This window comes from Ochotona curzoniae, unplaced genomic scaffold (assembly GCF_017591425.1).
Source record: "Ochotona curzoniae isolate NIBS_2020 unplaced genomic scaffold, NIBS_Ocur_1.0 scaffold_3835, whole genome shotgun sequence".
Classification (NCBI taxonomy): Eukaryota; Metazoa; Chordata; class Mammalia; order Lagomorpha; family Ochotonidae; genus Ochotona; species Ochotona curzoniae.
In genome coordinates this window covers 11,515,480-11,536,181 of record NW_024467114.1, presented here as the reverse complement: position 1 = coordinate 11,536,181, position 20,702 = coordinate 11,515,480, and the positions used below count along the sequence as shown (strand labels likewise).

Below are 20,702 nucleotides of genomic sequence, written 5' to 3'. Positions count from 1 at the left end.
TTACACTTGGTGGATAGAGTTTTTTTTTTTTTTTGTACGTATTGCTTGTTGCATTGTAGCCTAGAGGCCCTCTAAGTATGCCACCCTGGGTTCTACATCCCTGGGAAAAACCGGCATTATTGGCATTAGGTGGTATGCCACATCCTATTCCAAAAAAAGTTGTGCCCAAGGCCAAGGTCAAGAAACAGAAGGCCAGTGTAGATGGAACAGAATGGGTGACAGGGTAATGGGACAATACATGGTCTCGTGAGAGGAGTTTGGCAGTATTCTATCCTGTTCGGTATTTCAGAATAGTTTGGAACGTGTTAGAGTTACTTCCTCTTTGAATGTTTTTTGAATTCAATGATAAAACCATCAAGTTCCAGATTTTTCCTTGATGGAAGTGTTGATTGCTGCTTCACTCACGTTACTTGTTATGGGTCTGTTGGTTTTCTGCATTTTCTTGACTTAATCTTGTTAGGTTATATGTATCCAGGAAGTTACCATTTCCTGGAGGTTTTTCAGATTATTAGCATACTTTTATTTGTAGTTTCTTATAAAGTATTTTCATCTCCAATTTTATTTATTTGAGTTTTAAATTTTTTATCTGTATTAGTCTGGCTAAAGCCCTATCTGTTGCATTATCTTTTAAAAATCAACTTTTTGTTTTGTTGGTCTTTTGCATTGTCTTTTAATTTCAACAACATTGATTTTTTAATTGCTTCTCATTTGCTAATTTGGGATTTAGTCTGTTCTTATTTTCCTATGTCTTTAGATGCATAATTAGGTCTTTGAAACCTCCACCTGTCTCTTTAGAGTCTAAGAATTTAATGCTATCCACTTCCCTCTTAATATTGACTTTGTTGTATCCCACAGGTGTTGATATGTTCAATACGAAATTAAGTCGACTTACTGCAGGACTACTGGCACTGCAGCACATGCCTCCTTTCCGAAAGGTGTGAAATGCGAGGATGGAAGGACTCATGACACTAAGTGAGCCTCTCTGGTGAAGCGCAAGGCACCTGCGGTAAGTCAGAAGGACTTAACAACTCGGGGCTACTGATGAAACTCTAAAAGTGACAGGGCTGGGCGGAGGGAAAGTGTGGAGATTGGATGGTTGCGAGCAGTGCCCTCAGTAAAGCAGAATGAGTATCTTCCTGAGGAATTCTGTGGGAGAAGTCCTCAGGGCAGGTGACCAACACATAGTTACCACCACTATTTCCACAGCACAGTTGGAAATGAGGGAGAACCCACCAGGCTGCCCTTACTTTCTCTAAGGAATATCTGCTTGTCAGTTAACTGAAGAATAGGCAAGTGGCACTTGTAAGCCAGGATCTCCGCAGTGTAAGGCGGCTTGGGGGTCGGGGAGAAATTAGGGGAGTGATGATGGAAGTTTCCAGTCACTAGTAACCATGGGAAGCACAAACAGCCTTGGGTCTTCTCTGAGCCTCCAGTTCAGTGCTCTTGTCGGAGTCCAATTAGAGAAAAATGTGAACAAATGTGGTTAGCGAAAAAAGACCACAGCTTGGAGGCTTCGGAAGCAGGCCTGGGTTGAACCACCACCCGTCGGCCTTTTCCCTGATAGCTGTGAGCTTTGGAGACATGCTACCTCTGTGGGTTACAGCTCATGTTGGAGTCCACGGTACCTGTGTGACAAAGACAAGGAGCACTTGGATCTCTGGCCCTAAGCCAGCAGAGGATGTGCAATTGTTTGCTCAGCACCAAGGCAGGTGGGTCCTGGGTGAGAAAAAGGATGCAAGCAAGAAGGGATTCAAAGCTTCACTCATGTCTGACTTGGGAACAATAAACTCTTGTTAACCACTGTCCTTGGCTAGTGAGTGCCGCAGAGGAAACTAATCTGATGGGGTGGTGGGGACAGGGCATGACCGCGTCACTTCCATCAGGACACCGTGAAGTCAGTGAAGTCACCAGGGTGTATTTACATGCAGAAGAAGGCTTTGCAATGTCAGTAATTACTCACGGCTCCTTTCCAATTGCCTCAGTGTGTTCTTCACCCTCTCACACAGAGATTGACCCGTTTCCCAAGGCTCTGGTGAAAACTTGCAGAACGTCTCCATTCAGCTCTCAGGGTGTCCCAAGCTTTCTCAGTTTTCTTCATTCCTATCCTGAAGTCAATACAAGCAATGTATCTGGGTGCTCTTCAGTATGTTTATGTACTTGGAACCTTCATTATGGAAATTATCTTGCTTGGGGATTCTTCTCATTGCTAGAAAGTCTGGTTTTTCTTCTGATAGCTTGCCTTTATTTAGCTGTATTTTTATGCCATTAGATGATGTGTTATGAGTCTGTTTTCTGTTTAATCTCAAAATGCTGTGCTCTTGGCAAAAGCTTATGTAGAGCCCAGTTCACTCTGAGTTCAAGGCCTTGAGCACTGGGGCTCCTGCTGTCCAATCACTGCCCTCGGTTTGAGTGTTCTGCTGCTTGCATGAACCAGCCAGGTTGGCAGAGCACACTGGGTTATCCCAGTGGGCCCTGTGTCGATTGACTGGTGTTCTAGTAGGGGAAAAAAAGGGGGGGATTTTAAAAAAGATTTATATATTTTGTTGGAAAGGCAAATTTACAGAGAGAAGGAAGGATAGAAAAATCTTCCATCCACTGATTCACTCAAAAATGTCCACAATGGCTGGAGATGAACTGATCCAAAGCCAGAAACCAGGAGCCTCCTAGATCAGGTGCATTCAGGGTGCTATGCCGTAGACAACAACCCAGGAGCCTCCTTTGGGTCTCCCACACGGGTGCAGGGTCCCAAGGCTTTGGGCCATCCTCTACTGCTTTCCCAGGCCACAAGCAAGGAGTTTGATGGGAAATGAAGTAGCTGGGACATGAACCCATATGGGATCCTGGCACTTGCAAGGCAAGGATTTAGCCAATGAGCCATTGCACTGGACCTGTATAGGGGATTTTGGTACGTGGGGGAGGAGAAGGCCAGGTGAAGATGGGAAGCTTAGGAGGAGATGTTAGTGGGTACAAACCCAGTGAGGCTGAGAGCTGACAGAAGCTGAAAGCAGCCAAGATCCTCCTCTGGAGCTGTCAGTGGAGCATGGGCCTGCCCATGCCTTGAATGCTGCCATCTGATTTCTAAAACTGTGAAAGAATGAATTTTACTTGTTTTAAGTCATCAAGTTTGTGGATTTGTTAGAGCAATCCTAGGAACATGTAACATTTTTTTTTTCTTTAAATAATTTGTTAGGCATCACCACCACCACCAACAAAAAAAGTCTTTTTTAAAATAAGATTTACTGATTTCTATTGGAAAGATTTATAGAGAGGAGAAACAAAGATCTTCCATCTGCTGATTCACCTCCCCAAATGACTGCAACAGTCAGATCTGAGCTAATCCGAGGCCAGGAAGCAGGAGCTTCTTCCAGGTCTCCCACGCAGGTGCAGGGTCCCAAGGTTTTGGGCCATCCTCGACTGCTTTCCCAGGCCACAAACAGGGAGCTGGATGGGAAGTGGAGCAGCTGGGACACAATGGTAGTCATATGGGATCCCGGCACTTGGAGGTGGAAAATTGGCCAATTGAGCTGTTGTGCCAGGCCCTAAAAATCCTCTACACAGATAATGAAATTATTACATCTGACAGAATTAACTTCATTCCCTGACAGTATCTAATATAAACTTTATATCCAAGCTTTCCAAAAGTCCTTTAGGGCCAGTTTATGCAAATAAGTAAGAGAGCAGATATAGGATTGCAGGAGTATTCTTTGTAAGCCTATCTTATTTTTATTCCAGAAAAATGTTCTCCTTTGTTTTCCTATGTTTCCATGGCACTGACTTACTGAATCACCCGTAGGATGACTCATGTTCTGTGGATTTGTCTGATTGCCAGAATGAATGGCTTCTGCAGGGTAGCAAAGCTGCCAGGAAGAGGTTTTCTCAAAGCCCTCTCAGATTCCACAGTGCACGTCACGGCCTGTGTGAGAGTCAAGCTGGAGGTGGGCGGGAGGAGCCATGACACCATGGCAAGGCCACCATCTTCCTGGAGCTTCTTCCATGGGCTTCTATCCCTCTCTCCTTACTTAGAGAGATGTTAGGGATCAGTGCAAGCTGGCGAAAAGTTAGACCTGGGCCCACCCTTTCTCATTAAACTAAAATTGATTTTCACATCCTGGGGGGCAATTTCATTTGCAGGGATATTGTATTAGCAAAAGGAAACAGAACCAATGAAGTGGAGAGAGGGATAGGGAGACTGAGCGTGAAAGAGCTGATGTAAGATAGATAGCAGAGAGGGAGAGACCATTTCGTTAGCACTGTCAGGAAACGGTTCACACAGGAACAGTGGCTGAGAGGTCCCAGATGGGCCTCTGCACTTGGGAGATCCAGGTGACTGATGTTGGGAAAACCTGAGAACCATGAATATCAATCTCAGTCTAAGGAAAAAGAAGGACAATGATACAATTCAGAGAGTTGGAAAAAAGATGATTTTCCCCTCTATTGAAACCATCAATGGAATGGAGTGGGGTGGAGTGGCTTATGCCTACCTGCGGGCGAAGGGCAGCCGGTTATACTGAAACCATCAGTTCATGTGCTCATCTGTCTTTGAAAAACAGCGGTTTGTGTGTTTGTTTGTTTGAAATGAAGAATGACATAAAGAGGTGGAAGGGTTTTCCCCATGTTCAAATTTGGGATCATCTGGGGCTCACAATAATAGAAACAGGGCCCAGCATGATGGCCTAGTGTTAAAATCCTCTCCTTACACGTGCTGGGATCCCATATGGGCGCCTGTGTGATCCAGCTGCTCCACATCCCATCTAGCTCCCTGCTTGTGACCTTACTGGACCACTAGTTCACTCCCTACATGCCCACAATAGTCAGCATTAGGCCCATTCTAAACCAGAATCCAGAAACTTCATCTGGATCTCCCATGGAGGTGTCAGGGGCCCAAGAGCTTGGGTTACCCCATTTCACCTCCTAGGTACCTTAACAGGAAGCTGTATCAGAAACAGACACACTGAACCAGAGGCCTGGAAAGGGAGAAGTGTTAAGACATCTGAGTTAAGCTCTGCGCTGATCTTGGAGCTAGTGGAAATGAAGGCAAAGTAAGCAGCCCCTTGACACAGGAGAGGATTCATCCACTTGGGAAGAAGATGGAAAGGAAAATGATAACCCCTATTTGCAAACTGCCCCTGGAGGTGTTTGGACCAATCAGGGCTCTTCAGAATCCACTCATATTTTCCTTCCAGTGACTCAAAGTCAAAGAAACGCTTTCTCATCATTGTGTATTTTTCAAGGCTCCCAAACAAGGCATCCTTTCCTGTCTTTGATTTGATTTGAGGTCTGCTTTGGGCATTGATTGAACTGATTAGCACATTAGTTTTACTGTTCCTTTCCATGTCCTTTTATGTTCTGCTGAGTTTATTAGGTGAGGCCAGTTTCCTTCTGAGAGTTTAATCCAAAGGCCTTTACTACAAGGCTGGCCTATTTCCTTTTCTCATAAAGATAAGAAAACATCAGTAGACCCAACCAAGATAGCAGACAGTCTGAGCTTGAATTCTGCAAGCCTCCACACCACACCCCCCAGGGAGATCAACTTCAGTGCTAGACTTGCTGCTCCAGATGATGCCTGGCTCATTGCTGAGATGAGTGACAAGCTCAAGGGTGACTCTGGGCCTCTGCCCACCCTGGGCAGCACTTTGCCACTGGAAGCCAAGCAGGCCCAAGGTGGGCTGTCAGCATTGAGGACCTGAGCAGTAGGGAATGAGAAGTCGCTGAGTTGTGTCTACTGGTACACAGCTGGAGTTTCTGCTGCTAAGAAGGGCAGACCATGTTTAGGAATGCATGGGTAATTTGTTTCAAATGACAAAACAATATGAATTTATTAAACTTCTAAGTAAAAGTCTTTAAGTTTCAAATTAGTTTACTGGCACCATTTCTGACACTTTTCATTTTAATAACATATATTGCTTATCTTCCTTTTGCCTTTTTCCACTCATTCATTGTTTTCTTTCTTGGAGAAACATGGGAGGGGAAAAAAAGGTGGCACAGCAAAATCCCTGATCTTGAAAACATGGCACTTGGTCAGCCTGAAAACATTCTGTCCTCCCCAATGGAAAGATCTCAGCTATTTGTATAATTTACTCCTACAGCTACCTCCCCTCAGTGCACCCTGCAATCCTTTTTTTAAAAATCACCTTTTCTTTTGAAAAAAGATTTAAGAAAGGTATTAACACAAGAAGAAACAGTACTGCCAGCCTACCAGAACTTTATGGTTCAACTCTCATCAGTTTTTTGGGATGGTACAAAATGAACTGTTTTCCAGAATACTTAATTGATAATACTTACGTTATATATGTGGGACTCTGGTCTCAGCCTGGTGGAATGGAGTGGATGATGCCTGCCCACATGGGGAGGGCAGCTTGTTTTGCTGAATCCATGAGTTCACACATTCATCTGCCTTGTTTGCTTACTTGTTTGTTTGAAATACAGAATGATAAAAAGAAGAGAAAAGACAGTGGTAACTCTGAGTGCCAATGTCAAGGCCTTGAGAGCAAGAACTTAGAAACTAACTCCAAGGCCAATATCTCAGCACAAATGCTGTGTGGGACAAGAGCCATGGCGACTCAAGGAACTGTGAGCTAGCCCCTGGGCCAGCTGCTGGCTTGCTGTCAGTACCATGTTAGTCTGCTTTGCATAATTAGGATGCAAGTTTCTTGAGGGCATGAGGTATCATTTTTTCTTTTATATGTTTCATGAATATGTCAAAAACATTTGCTAAATGAATTTTTACCCTAAATGTTTTCTTCTGAAAAAAAGAGTAAACATTTTTTCTTTTTGTTGATTCATGATTCTGATGAAAATACAATGAAACATGAAACAAAAAAAATAGTTGCATTCCAGTTTGATATAGATATTGTGGATTTAGGGGAAATATTTTGTTATTAAGGGATTAGCTCAAATCAGGAAATTAAATGATGCCCCAAAACTGCCTATCATCCTAACAATACAATATATTAAATGTCTGTTTGTTGACTTGTTATTGCTTTTCCCCCCACTGACCTGTAAATTCCACAGGAGTTATAATTTTTTTCTGTTGGATTCACCAAATATACTGAGCATCTATAATGTTTTCTAGATCGTAAGAGGTGCTTGCTGATAGAGGCAGATATGAGAAGCAGAAAGGAAGAACCAAGAGGTAGAAGATGGCTATATATGAAAATGTGTACAGTAACAATTAACAGATCAATCCCACTTAGCATTGTTATATAATGATCTGAAGACAGTCCTGCTAGAATAAAATCTGATGCAAAGCTCTTTTGTATAGTGGCATACCAAGGTATTAAGAATAAACTGTGAGAGGAAATTGCTTGGCCATATGAGTGGGCAGAAAAATGGCAAATAAGCTCCACGCAGACTGATGTAACACATTATGGGAAAATGGTGCAAATATGCCTATGAGATAATGGTTCCTAGCTCTCAGGCCAGAGCCAGGAGAGACTCCAAAGGAGTTGTTCAATTCGACACAATCCATACCCAGAGGTTACTCCTCAACTTCAAGGTAGTGAAAGAAGTAAGCCCCACATTACTTTAATTATGCACCCTGGACTTGGATGAAAATACATCCATGAAAATAATCAATCTTTTTCTCACAGTTGTGTCACAATTTTCTCTCCTCTCCTCTCCTCTCCTCTCCTCTCCTCTCCTCTCCTCTCCTCTCCTCTCCTCTCCTCTCCTCTCCTCTCTTTTTCTCCCTCCCTCCCTGTGTGTGTGTGTGTGTGTGTGTTGTGCATCTACATTTATTGCCTTCTGTCTTCACCGAAGGAGCAGGGACCCTCTGAGTCCAGGTGACCGAAGCAGTATACTCTCCTTGCAGAAGAAGCTGCCATGGGTCTGGTTATTGTGGGGTCACATTGCTTTGAATAATAGACACTCTCCCCTTCTGGTGACAGCTAACTCAAATCTAAGTAGTATTTATTGTGCACAGGCTTTTCCCTTATTCTCTGCATAATTCTAATTTACATGGCTTCAGTAGGTTTCTATATTTTAAAATTTGAAAAACAAAAAACTCAGATATCAATAGGAAATCTGTTTCTTAAGAAAAAAATTCCCCTACTCATCCTGCACAAAAATCTATGCAAATTGATTCAACTGGTAAAAAATGGTTTGGAGGCAGAATCTGGATAGGTCTGAATAGTTTACCCAAGTTGGAAGTAGTCCCAGTCCAAATGTACCTTGGCCTGGACTTGGAGAGCCTTTGTGTAGCATTCAACCCAGATGTAGCGAGATCGGAGTCGAACTCCTGGCCAGCTCTGCAGATGTTGTTATCTAACCCTCCCGGTGGAAAAACAGACTGACTTTTGTGACAACAGACATGATCTGAAAATCTATACTTCCATATGATTTCACTGTGGTTTCAATTGTTGGCTTTCCTAGTAAATGTTTATTTTGGAGGGAAAAAAAATCAAGACACTGTATTTATCTGAATCTAAGTTTTGGCTTCCCCACCTCCTGGATGGTTATGTGGAACTGAGGACCAACGCAGAAAGAGGATGGTGGGAGGACCAATGATCTTTGCACTGGGTTCATTGGATTTTAAATTAGGACTGTCACCTAGAGAGGCAAAGGCTGAGCGGGGTTAGCAAAGGCAACCCATTCATGAATGGTGTGTAATTCATGTTAGGTTATTTAATCCTCGTAATAAAGTTGTATTGCTTTCCTCATTTCTCATACTGGAGGCATTAAGTAAGTACCCCAAATCACATAGTGGCAAAGCTGAGCTGTGATTCTAAGTAATCTGGCACCAGAGTGTGGGATCACGACCACCAAACCTATGGCCTTTGATGAGTGAGAAAATGAAAGGAGATACTGCACGTTTTCAGAAACTTTTTAGATACCTTTGTGTATCTACTTGAATTCAACTACAATACTTACAAAAAGTATAAAACTACATATCAGGAGTTGTAATCATGGCTACAAGCATATGCAGATATGACCACTGAGTTTATGAATATTCATAGTGGAACATGAAAGGAGAGCATCAAGCCATTGATGCTGAGGGATTGGAGACAAGCAGGGTATCCTTCCAGAGACTGTGTCAGACAGAGCAGGGATGTGTGTAAGCCAGATCTGATCCAACGCAGAAAAAGTCTCCTGCTCTTATCAGGAAAGAGACACAAAGAACAATGGTCTTCAAAGGGTTCTCCCCACCTTGGCAGTCCCACTTCAGTGACAGAAGGGAGACCAGTCAATGAGTTCTGGTCCTCATGGGTTTCTCATTCAGTGCTCATGCATGTGGTCTCCCTACTGACCAGTACTTTCATACACCCTGGCTTTTGAATTTTACCTGCTCTCATTAGCAAAATTAAAATAAGATCATTTGAAAGAAATTTTCTTCTATAATTTATTGCTTTTATCATTAATTGTTTTGATCTTACAATGGTGCGGGTATCCACAAATACAAAATAAATGGTACTTGACTGGATCTAGGATCTAGGTCCCTCTGTATTGATATTCTGTAATTTTCAATGTACATGAAATGTGGGGAAGGTGAGTTTAGTGAATGAGTTTTAAAACCTCTCTATAGGAGATTTCACCTAAACATGTTGACATAAAATAACAAAGATTAAACCAGATAACAAGAAAAAGAAAAAAAGCAATGAAAACATTGGATAGGTCTGAAAGAAGGGAGAAGAGCTATTGGAAGAGCACGCTTGGTGACTTTGCTATAGGAACCATTTACTAATTGCTCAAGGTATCAATTCCCAATGAAGACAGGATTAGTGAACAAAACGAAAGCAAATGGAGACAAAAAGTGGGTTTGGTACCAGAAACAAATTAAACACTTTGATAAATGTGTACAGTTGTGAAGAGGATATTTTCTCAGAGCAGAAGCTGGACGGTGGAGTAGGGCCCCAAATCATGGGGGCTGTTTTTCTTTGAAGCAGCAGGCAGGAAGCTGTGACGCAGGAGGGGTCCTGAGTGACTGCTGCTGCCCAAGTCCCTCCTGAGAAGGATGGTGAATGCTAAACTGCGTCTGCTCTCTGTCTTTCCTTTCCACTGAACCAAAGAACCACAGCATAGGTGCAGGGTGTGTTGGTTGACTGCTCTCCCATTCTCCAACTTAAAAGTTTTTTCACATTGCCTCGAAGACCAGCGAGTACAGACTCAGCTCAAGGGTAGGACGTGGACTTTCAAATAAGCAAAAAGTGTCTTGCTTAACTCCTGACAGTTAATAGCTCATTTGCAGTCTCCTATTGACTCAGTACCTAAAGCTACATTCCAAGAGAATTAGCAAGTTTAAACGAAATTCAACTTTTATTTTCCAATTATGAAGACTTGGTAACATTGCCTAGGAGCCTCAACCCTTCAGCTATAACTTCCTGACATCTTCTGATAGTCTCTCAATCCATTCTTCTCCCCCTTGACTTTTTTTTGCTTTCTCTTTAGATAGACATGACCCTTCATTTAACCACATCTAAAGTGTGTACTGCTATTTCAAAGCTAGCCAAGATTGAGAATTCTTGAATAAAAGAAAAGTTCATTTTTTGATATGAACTTGTATGTCACTCTCAATGCTCTCTTCCCCATATTTCTCTAGGTAAATCTGTCATGTTTATATTCCTCAATAGCCCAGATATTTCATAAAGAAGATGGCTTGATTTCCAAAATATATTTAGGGGAAAACCTATTTCAGTGAAAGATATCCTTTAGGAGGAAGGAATAACCTTGGTACTATCTGTATGCATGGGCCTATGTTACAGGTGGTGAACTTGAGTACCCTTGGAGTGCAGACGGGTGAATAGGAAATCTGTCAGTGGAGAAGTTGGTGAATGGGATCGCATAGACTCTGTTCACATTCAGGAAGGAGAATGAGTGAGTTTAATTACTCAGCCCCAAGTGATTGATGCCATGTGAGGTGGGCTTGTATTTGTCAAATCATGCCATTTTCAAGAGAAGACAAATCTGGATTTTTTGACACACATCTATTATTTTTTAATTTCCTAACATTAAAGTCATTGGCTCTCCTCTCTCCATCCTTCTTCTGAAATGTCATTCAGGCACATGCCTTTAAACACCATCCTTCAGGCCAATTTATTTGTTGTCAAAGATACTTTTCTGAATTCTGACTTGGGTGTCTACCTTTCCCTTTGTTATACACACTGAAATGGCCCACCAGTATTTCTAACCTAAGTGAGACAGAACACAACTCATGACCTTTGCTGCCAAGCCTGTTCTACCACAGCTCTCCCTTTCTCATTCATGGGGAGTAACTGTCACAGTGGACACTCCTGGCTGTGCATGCACTCAGACACACTCGGTTGCCTTCAGAACATATGGATACTCCCTTATAACATTTACTGATCCCTGCCAAGCCAGCGTCATTTTTCACCTGCACTACCTCAAAGCTCTCCTACTCAACCTCCTGGGGTCTGACCCTACCCCCTTCCTTACAGTCATTTACGTTCAACATAAAAACCAGAGCACATAGTTTCTTTTTCCTTTTTTTTTTTTCAGAGCATGTATGTTCAAATGCAAGGCACATCAGGTCACTCCTCTGCTACCTGTGGTATGGTTCTCTGTTTCAGAGTCCACGGCCTTTAAAAGCTTTGCAGGCCCTGAACTATCCAACCCCCCATCAATTTTCATATCTCACTTCTTGCCACTTTTTTATGTGTACCCATGTCTTTAGGCATGTCACACACACACACACACACACACACACATGCTCCCACCACAGGGATTCCCTGGAGCCTGGAGCACTCCTCATTCTCCCACATGGCTGAGTCTCTCACCTCCTGCAGGTGTTTCTTTAAATTTTACCTCAAGGAAGCCTCCCACAACCTGCCTCCCCACAGCTAAGCCCCTGTTACCTCAGCTCGCACTCCTGAGATCCTATTTGTTGGTCATTTCTTATGTTCACTATTTATCATTTGCCTTTCCCTGCTAGAAGACAGATTCTATGAGGGTAGCTTTATCTAGTTGATTCCTCAATGAATCTCAGGTTCTTAAAGCAGCGCCTGTCACATGCCCAATAGGCAGTTGTCTAATTAATTTTTAAATGTTGTCAACCACTTAAATAAGAAGCCGCTCTGTGAGTTAAGCGGATGGCGAGCCTCCAGGGTCCTGAGGAGGAGCAGTGGAGCCGATTCCACCCTCCTCCTCACTGATTGCAATCTAGCCAATCTAAGATAGCACCTTCCGCCTGGTGCTTGCTCTCTTCACACTGGCTGCTGGCAGGACAGCACAGCCAACCCCTACCGAGGAAGGCTGCGAGGCACCTGCTAAGATCCTGGGCCAGCTCCTCCTCCGAGCCTGAGGCCAGAACCAAAAATCAGGAGACACGGCACTCAGTACAGCACAACATTGCCGTGGCTTGCTTGCTTGCTTTTTTTGTTTTTTAACCATCAGTTTTGAAAATTAAGGTAACATGGACATGTCATATCATCGATAAGTCCCCAAGTTGCAGAATGCCTGTCTGTCAGATGGGAGTCAGCATATTGGAGCATGAAACAGAACAGAAATGCCAAACACGATGCTTGGCTAATAGTTGCCCAACTATTTATCACTTCCTTTCCTTCCCCCAAACCAAATGGATTTTTTTTCATTTGTTTTTAAAAACATCTATTTGGCTAGTTAATTACCCAGCTTCTCCTAGGTCTCCTGTGTGAGTGCAAAGATTCAAACACTTAGGCTGTCTTCTACAATGCTTTTCCAAGCATGTTAGCAGGGAACTGGATTGGAAGTGCAGCAGCCAGGACTCGAACTGGTGCCCATGTAGGGCGCTGGATTTCAATAGCAGCTTTTACCCTCTAGGCCACAGCACCAACCCCTCAAACCAAATGTTTGCTAAAACTATCCTTTAGGATTTGGCGTTTCCCCTTCTCTTGGATCCCTTTTAGCTTTCATCTTAGTCATGAAAACATTTTCATATTTTCAATAAAATATTTCAAATACATTCCAAAATTTGCTTTCTTTCATTCTATTGTGCATACCATAAGTACTTACCAGAGTTTAAAGTTTCCTCTCAAATGCTTCCTTCAAAAACTTGCTTCTCAATGCCGTGGTTTTTCCTTTTACCTAAAAGCAAAATGCTGTTGTTCCAGGAGTGTCTGTCTTTTCCAAGACTTTCCTGGCTCCTGTGCATTTGCTACTTAGAGACGTCAACGGAAAGGCCAATTACAAAGGTTGATAAAATAAAGCAGAATCAGGAAAGGCATTTAAAAGCATGCAAATACACAAATTTTAGGTTCCTTAAACACTGACTAATTCTTAAAACACTCTGTCTCATTCCAAAATGTTTGCTTACTGGTTTCTGTCTAAACGAATTCAGTAGCAACCGACTGGCGTGTGCCTGTGCGTGACCTGGACATTCCCAAGTAATCACTCTTGAACAGCAGATGTTTAGATAAGCTAACATGTTCTTAGGGAAATCCATCCTTTTGTGATGATTTCAGAAGGGATTTGTGTGTTTGCTCCACTGCTTCCGCAGGTGAAAATAAATACAAGCAGAGCCAGGCTCCGAGTCGGGAGAGTAAGGTCTGGCACCTATTTTCTGGTGACTACGTAAAGACAGGCCAGGCCGCTGACCCCGGGATGGGTGTGGGAGAGGAGGGCAGGAAGGGAAGCGGCTGGGCTCCTGCAAGAGCAAAATGCACAGCGCTCTCTCAAGAGTGCTCAGGAAAAACATTGCTGGGAAGACAACCACACACACACACACACACACACACACACACACACACACACACACACACACACACACTACCTGGAAAGGTGGCACGAGCAGGTCATGTGCACAACCCAGTGACCAGCTCCAGCAGCTCGCCGTCAGGACCAGCAGAGAGGCCCCGGGACACGCAGTGAGCATGCACACTCGGGCAGATGACGTGGCTGGCTTGTGGTACCCTGTCTTATACTATTGTTTAGTGTTTTGTTTTTTCTTCTTTCTTTTCTTTATAAACTAATCTTCTGCTCCTCCAATTTCTTCAGCAAGAAGACTTGGAATCACCAATACTTTTGTGTGTGAGAGAAAGTGAGAGAGAGAAAAAGACACACACAAACACACACACACATTAAATTTTTTCCTTCGCAAAACCAATGTTCATGCTTTCGTTTTTCCACCTGAGGAAACCCTAGGTCCTCCACCCCAAGATGCAGAAAGACCGGCCGCAGCCTCATCCTCTTTGCTCCTCTCTCTCCCTGCATCCCTGCCTTTCTCCCTTCCTCTTGTTTTCTCATTTCTCGTCTACTTTTACACGCCTCCCCCTCCCCCCCCCCCAAGGATGGCACAGCTTCACTCTGGGCTGGCTTTCTCTTTGACCTTTCTTTCTACTCAAGCGTTATCCATAAGCTCATGTGACTTTGCTATAGAGAAGCAAATCACGTTGATCGTAGTAATCCTACATATATATGCCTACACAAGGAAGGCTTCCCACTTGAGGATGCAGAGAAAAAAACAAAACCTAGTTTCCCTTAACAGACAAACAAGAACTACCGCCAAGATCACAGACCTCGTGTTTTTTCACACAGTGAGCATGCAGACGTGGCGGTCCGCAGCCCTGGTCAGTGAGACACGGAGTTCTACACTCTTCAGATCTTTCCAATTAGAACTTGAAAGCTCATTTTCCTCCCAGAGAAATGCCAGATGCATTCTTCTTTAATGAGCTTAGGACCCAAACTGCAATCTGATCTCCTGCTTCAGGTGGGACCTGGATAACGGCTCAGAAAGAAAGGAGAATGGGGTCTGGAAGTGGATGTAGATTGAAGGATTACCTTAATTAAATGTAAAAGTAGGATCAGAGAGGTAGGGAGACCTTAAAGAAACATTAGTTCTGTGGTCTGAGAGACAAAGCCATGTAGGGCAGCTGTTGCCGTATTCAGAAAAAGAAAAAAAATCAAAGTCAATGTTTAGATCATATTTAAAGAAAATAAGCTATGGCAATCACTTCATAGATTGTGAGCTACCCAGGACAAAAACCTATTGAGAATGAATAACATCTTATATGGTTTTAGTTGAGTTTGTCTTCCAATTCCATACAATTTTGTCCAGCTCAAACTCATGAATTAGCTATCCCTCCCGACTATCCCTGAATGCACACATCCATGTTAATTTTCCATTATCTTCAAAACTCATGCTGTAGGAAAGTAAAAATTTCATTTGTAATTTAATACAAATTAAGGTGCTTGTAGTTTGCCACAGCATATTTTTATGGTGTTTCTAAACTTCAGAAAGGCTGCCATCTGGGTTAAATAAATGACAATCCCTTCCAACAATGAGACAATATGCAGTTATAAACATGAATGGGGAAACCAGATACTGGGATAAAAATAAGTCCAAGATGTATTGCTGAGTGACAAAGAAAGATACAGAGCAGGATGCAGACTACATTGAGTTTTGCACATAAGTAGGGAAGGACAGCTCATCTGTATCTATTTACCTGCACAGTTAGTGCAAAAAGAAACACAGGAAGAACTCACAAGGAACAAACAGGATATGTGAAGAGGAGACAACTAAGCCAGATGGATACGGGAGCAAGAAGACATTTTACTATAAACAGGTTTTACACTATTATGTCTTTTAATCAAACACACACACACACACACACACACACACACACACCTGTAAAGTTAAAAAAAAAAAAAAACTTAAAAAATGCAGCAGCAAGTCCCAAAGAATTGCAATCCGAGGCATCTGTAGGGGAATCTGTAACACTAGCCTGTATTTTATTTGTAGGCCCTGTCATGTGTGCCTTATAACACCTCCAGGGTAAGCTACCAAATACCTACAGTTTGAACTCTAGGAGCAAGATCAGGAAACTTCAGGAAACGCAACCACCTGCTAATCTTCTTAGAAGTACTTGGAACCGCTCAGTGATCCGTGAATGTCAAGGCAAGCCTCTGACACGTGTTTTCCAAGTTGTATATAAACCTCTTCATCTAAGGCAAGCGTGGGTCAATAAGAAATGTCTGTGAACATGGTTTCACAGCCCCGCGTGTGTTAAAGGCATCCTTGCACACATTCTACTCATGGACACCATTTCTGGCCATTTCTAGAAGCAGAGCCCAAAACAGCTAACAATCCAGCCCCAGCCGTGAGAGTCAGTTCAGCTGTAAAGGAGAGAGACATGCCTGATTTGATTCTATAGAATTAGGGAGAGTCAGACTTTTCTCTCCCCCCTCAAAAACATTTCCCGCTTCACCAACTGCCGTGACACTGCCAATGTTGAGTTAAAGTTCAGGTTGCCGTGGTCCTGGATTCTTCTCTGCAGAAGGGAGATGTACCTCCACCTGATGTCTGGAAAATGCTTCTCATTGGAATAATTAAACATAGAAGCTGACACAACAAACCACCACCGATTTGTGATTTTGATGAAAATATTTTTGCATTTTCAAGGAATGGCTCAAAATGCTGCCTTTGTTACACAGTCTTTGTTTTGACAAAGAGCAAAAAAGAGTGAAAACAAGCAAGCTCTGGATCCTTTTTCCCCTGTGCAACTTAATTCCCAAACCAAACAACTGGGCACGTGACTCGTGAGCATGTTCCTTGGTTCATTTCTAGACCCGGTTCCCCCAGAACCTCGATCCGCTCCCAGCCATAGAAGGCACACAATAGGCCTGTCACAGGTTTTAAGTCAGGTAACCACTTTTAATTTGAGAAATTATTACCTGGGGAGAAAATAGGCTGTTCCCCCAAGTACTTCAAAGAAAAAAAACAGAACTCAAGATGCACACACAGCCTCCCCGGACTGGACGGACTCTCTGAAGCTTGCCAGTGTGCCGCCTAAGCAGCTGTTCAAATAAGTAGCTGCCTGAGGAAATGTATATTCAAATGCTGCTGGTTCTTGCCTCTCCTTGCTTCACACCTAAAAGCCAGATGCAAGTTCTTCCAGGGCGTACAAATAGATGCCTTCTGGTGGCTCATTATGGTAATTACTGGCCATATATTACTGCCATGTGAAAAGGGCTGTGAGGCAGGCCAGCCCAGGGGCATTTACAAGTGGTTTATTTGTGTTGAGCTATTAAGAATCCTCCAGTTATCAGATCAACTACTGCTCTTTAGGTTTTACAAGCAAGTCAGTGGACAATCTGATCCTTCATCTGCTACCTTTGTGATATATTTAAGCACCACTTAGGGACCTAACATGCTGCTTAGGAAAGTGACTGACAAAGGGCTTCTCAAGTCTGCAGCGTCCTGGGAGCGGTTTCTGCAGCAATCCCTGCCCCCAGCCCCTCCAGTCGCCACAGAGCTCTCTCCATTCTTTGATCTTCCTTGAGCTGTGCACATCTTTGTTGGCCTCCAGCACCTTCTTGCTGTGTGTGTGGGTGCCACTGGGCTTCCTGGCCTCAGACAGCCCAAGAGTTGAATTCTGGGTTTGTTGGGTCTGAAGCTTACTTGATTCCATTTTTTTTTTTTACAAGAAGCGTGGAAAACTTATGACTATAAAATGGGGCACAAAAATGAAGATTTGGGATGAGAAACAGTAAGAGAACTGACAAAGCAGCCAGTGTCACACAATCTAAAAAGAGCTTGAGTTTTCCATCACTCCTGTAATGCTGCTTTCTTACAGCTTTGATTTCCTCTTGGTATGATGATAGTTTTGTAATATTTTTATTTAAAAAAATCACTCAGTACTTTAGTAGCCCTGATTTAAAATATTTTTAAGTACTTAGTTTGAGAAAAGTTAATTTTGCAGACTTATGTGTTATGCTGTGTAAAGCTTTAGAATTCTTGATCAGTTTGGGGAAAATGTTAATGCTGATTTCCATGAGCTATCTTTCTCATGACAATTCAAGCTGGTTTTGCAATAACTACTGAAGTGTAGGTTGAACTGAAATACACTCATTAAGTCCCTTGTCGTGGATGGCATCATTGAAATGTATCTTTAAATTACTGTCTTGTTTCCATCTGAGGTTTTTGTTGTGTTGTTTCTGTGTGTCACATTAATTAGCATTCATTTCATGACTCCATCCTTATTAATACAGAGAATGGATTTTATGCATTTATTGCTTTTTGTTTCAAAGTCCATTTTTTCCTAAATTTTCTTGAATTGTTTACGTAATTACAGATGATAAAAAAAAGTTCCCTTCATCAACATTCAAATCAAGAAGACATTGAAAAAAATTCTCGTTTTATGAAAGCATTTGCTTCTCAATTTCAGAATAAATTTGCTCATTTTAAAAAATAACACAAGGGTGCCTCAAAAAGTTCATGCAAGTTTAGAATTCAAAGATTAATAATTTAGTGTACTTTATAAAATTAATGTATGGCTTTTTCATAAGACACATTTCCCATGGACTTTTTGAAAACCCACTGTAGACATGGTTTTCATTTTTAACTTGTTTCCAAAGAAATAAACTTATGTCGTATTTCCATTCTTGATGCACTTCTTATTTGGAAAGCACCCATACAAACAAGGTTCTATGAAGCTTAGGTTCCATTGGAATCATGATCTCTGAGTCCAAGGCATGGCAACTTCCTACCAGCTCCCTGCTCAGTTCCCTGCAGTGCTCATGACCGGGGCCTCTACATTTAAGTGTGGAATTAGGAACTTGTAACTGACGGTGCACATGTGTGTGCTGGGGGTGATCTGAGGCTCCCCCGGGGCTCCTCAGAGCATAAAGGGCAGAGAGCTGAGAAGGTCTTGGTGTGGGAGGTGGGGGAACGAGGAGTGGCTCTCATGAACTGTCCCCCAGTTGGCCTGGTGTTACCACACACATGCTTCTTTACAATCCACTTCTCATGGCGGCCACTGGGTCCGTACAGTTGTATCAGTTTGTTTCACAGGCAAGGGACAGACCATGCGTCAAACGCTTTATGGGTCACATTATCTCACTGAGTTACTATAACAACAAAATCAGAAATAACCTAAATATTTAAGTCAGGTGTTGATTAAACAGTATATTACATATCTGTACAATGGAAGCATACAGTACCTTCAAGTAGTTCCTTAGTGGGGTTTATATTGATCTGAAAATTGTTTTGTGTGATACAAAGATAATATGAATGGTAAAAATCTTGGTTTTTCTTTTTAAAAAATCTGCTGCATGTTCATGCAGAGATAAAGATCTATATTATCGGTAGTTCCTTCTAGAGAGGAAGAATTGTAAGATTTGAAATTTAAAAACAAAAATGCTTGTTTGTGTCATTGAAATCTTTTTTTCCCGATGCCCATCTTTTTAAGAAAAAAAATTTAATGGAAAAAAAGTGTGGGGGGCATTCTCAGACTAGATTTCTTTAGTCTTTTCCGATTTTAAATAATGGCTTGAAATCTAAGATTTATATATGTAGCTCGATCATCATGCTAAAACTGCATTTTCAAGAGGCATTCATCTATTCTTAACAAGGATTACTTTGCTGGACTCACTATAGCAACAGCAGACCGGTCAGTCCCACATATGGCCGCTGGAATCTGCGAATTCCTTCCCTGTGATTGGGACATAGGCTAATATACCCCAGAATTAGTTCCAGGTGGCTGTAAGAGAACTAGTTTAGGTTTAATTGAAGCTCTCTAGGATGTGTGCATATGCACTGAGAGTGTTCCCTGAAAAGGGTCCTAACCATTCCCTCGCAATTGGATATTAAAGTAGGAAAGGACAGGAAACCTTAAGAAATGTGGGGCCGGTACAGCTCCTCAGCCATCATTTCGCACACCTTGTTGTGCCTGCAGTGGCAGGCGGCACTGAGGATCCCCGAGTGCAGAAGCGCTGCCCTGCTTCACCAAAAGAAACAGCCAGGAGAACCTGGTCGAAGGCACACACCACAGCTGCACTCCCAGGCCATGTGGGCTGGGCCCAGGAAGGCAACATCGATTTGGACAAACACCGTTTTAAGAAAGTCTCGCTTCTTAATCTTGGCGAAGATGTAGCAGAGGGCAGGGGAAAAGCCTTCTGCAGAACCCCAAGGACTGTGGTGTGTGGACAAGACACAAGATGGAGAGCTTCTGATCTTAAATGCTTTTCCCAGTCCTCCCTCGCCAGCTGGCCACCATGCCCCCTGAGTTGCATAATGTGAGCCCTTTGACTAAATTAATCAGGGCCGCAAAACTGGCCCTCCTCTGGCAGTTAACGAAATCATACTGTGTAGAAAAGAAACAATCCTTTTTCCCTCTGAGTAGCTGGAAACCCTGTTAAGATAATGACTTGGGCCTCACTTAAAAAAAAAAAGCTGCCACATTCAACCTTCTAAATCTCTGCTCCTGCGGATTGCTGCCCGAGTATGTGTGCTTTGTCCCTGTGTGTGCTAATGGTTTTCTACCGTCTGTCCCAGACACGTGACAGTGCGGTGTCATAGCACCACTGCAAAATGCACTCTCCGTGCCCAGGAAGAACCTGTATAAATATTCTCAATAAATAAATAACAGTTGTCATTTTCAGAATATGACAATCTCCAGCTGCCTGTGCTTAAAGTGAGCGACGTGTCATTTATCCTAATAGATGCGAATGCATGTATTGTACATACCCATGAGTTACCTAATTCTTATGCACTGCAGCCTTGGTCTCAGCTGGGGGCAAGTGCCTCTAACAGGGTTTGGCTAGATCAAATCACAAGCTGAGAAATCTTGGTCAATTACAGAAGCCCGAGGCTAAGGAGGGAGTTGCCTTTTCATACCACCTCACAGACCCCTCCTCTGGCTCACCCAGGGAAGGTTGGGGGTGGGGGAGACACGCCAGTCAACCTTGCATCTGTGGAATTTCTGGGGATCTTTAGCACCCCTGTAATTTAACTTGACTCAGTTGTTCTCTGTCCTCAGAGAGTCGCCTAATCCTCC

At 42.8% G+C, this 20,702-nt stretch overlaps 1 long non-coding RNA gene across 1 annotated transcript in view; it reads left to right on the top strand.

The window, feature by feature from the left end:
• The first annotated feature begins 855 nt into the window (after positions 1 to 855).
• The window catches only part of LOC121145866, an 82,543-nt gene continuing 62,696 nt past the window's right edge, over positions 856 to 20,702 (top strand). The window contains exon 1 of the long non-coding RNA XR_005882093.1: positions 856 to 1,006. This is a non-coding gene — a long non-coding RNA (uncharacterized LOC121145866). The remainder of the gene's footprint in view (positions 1,007 to 20,702) is intronic.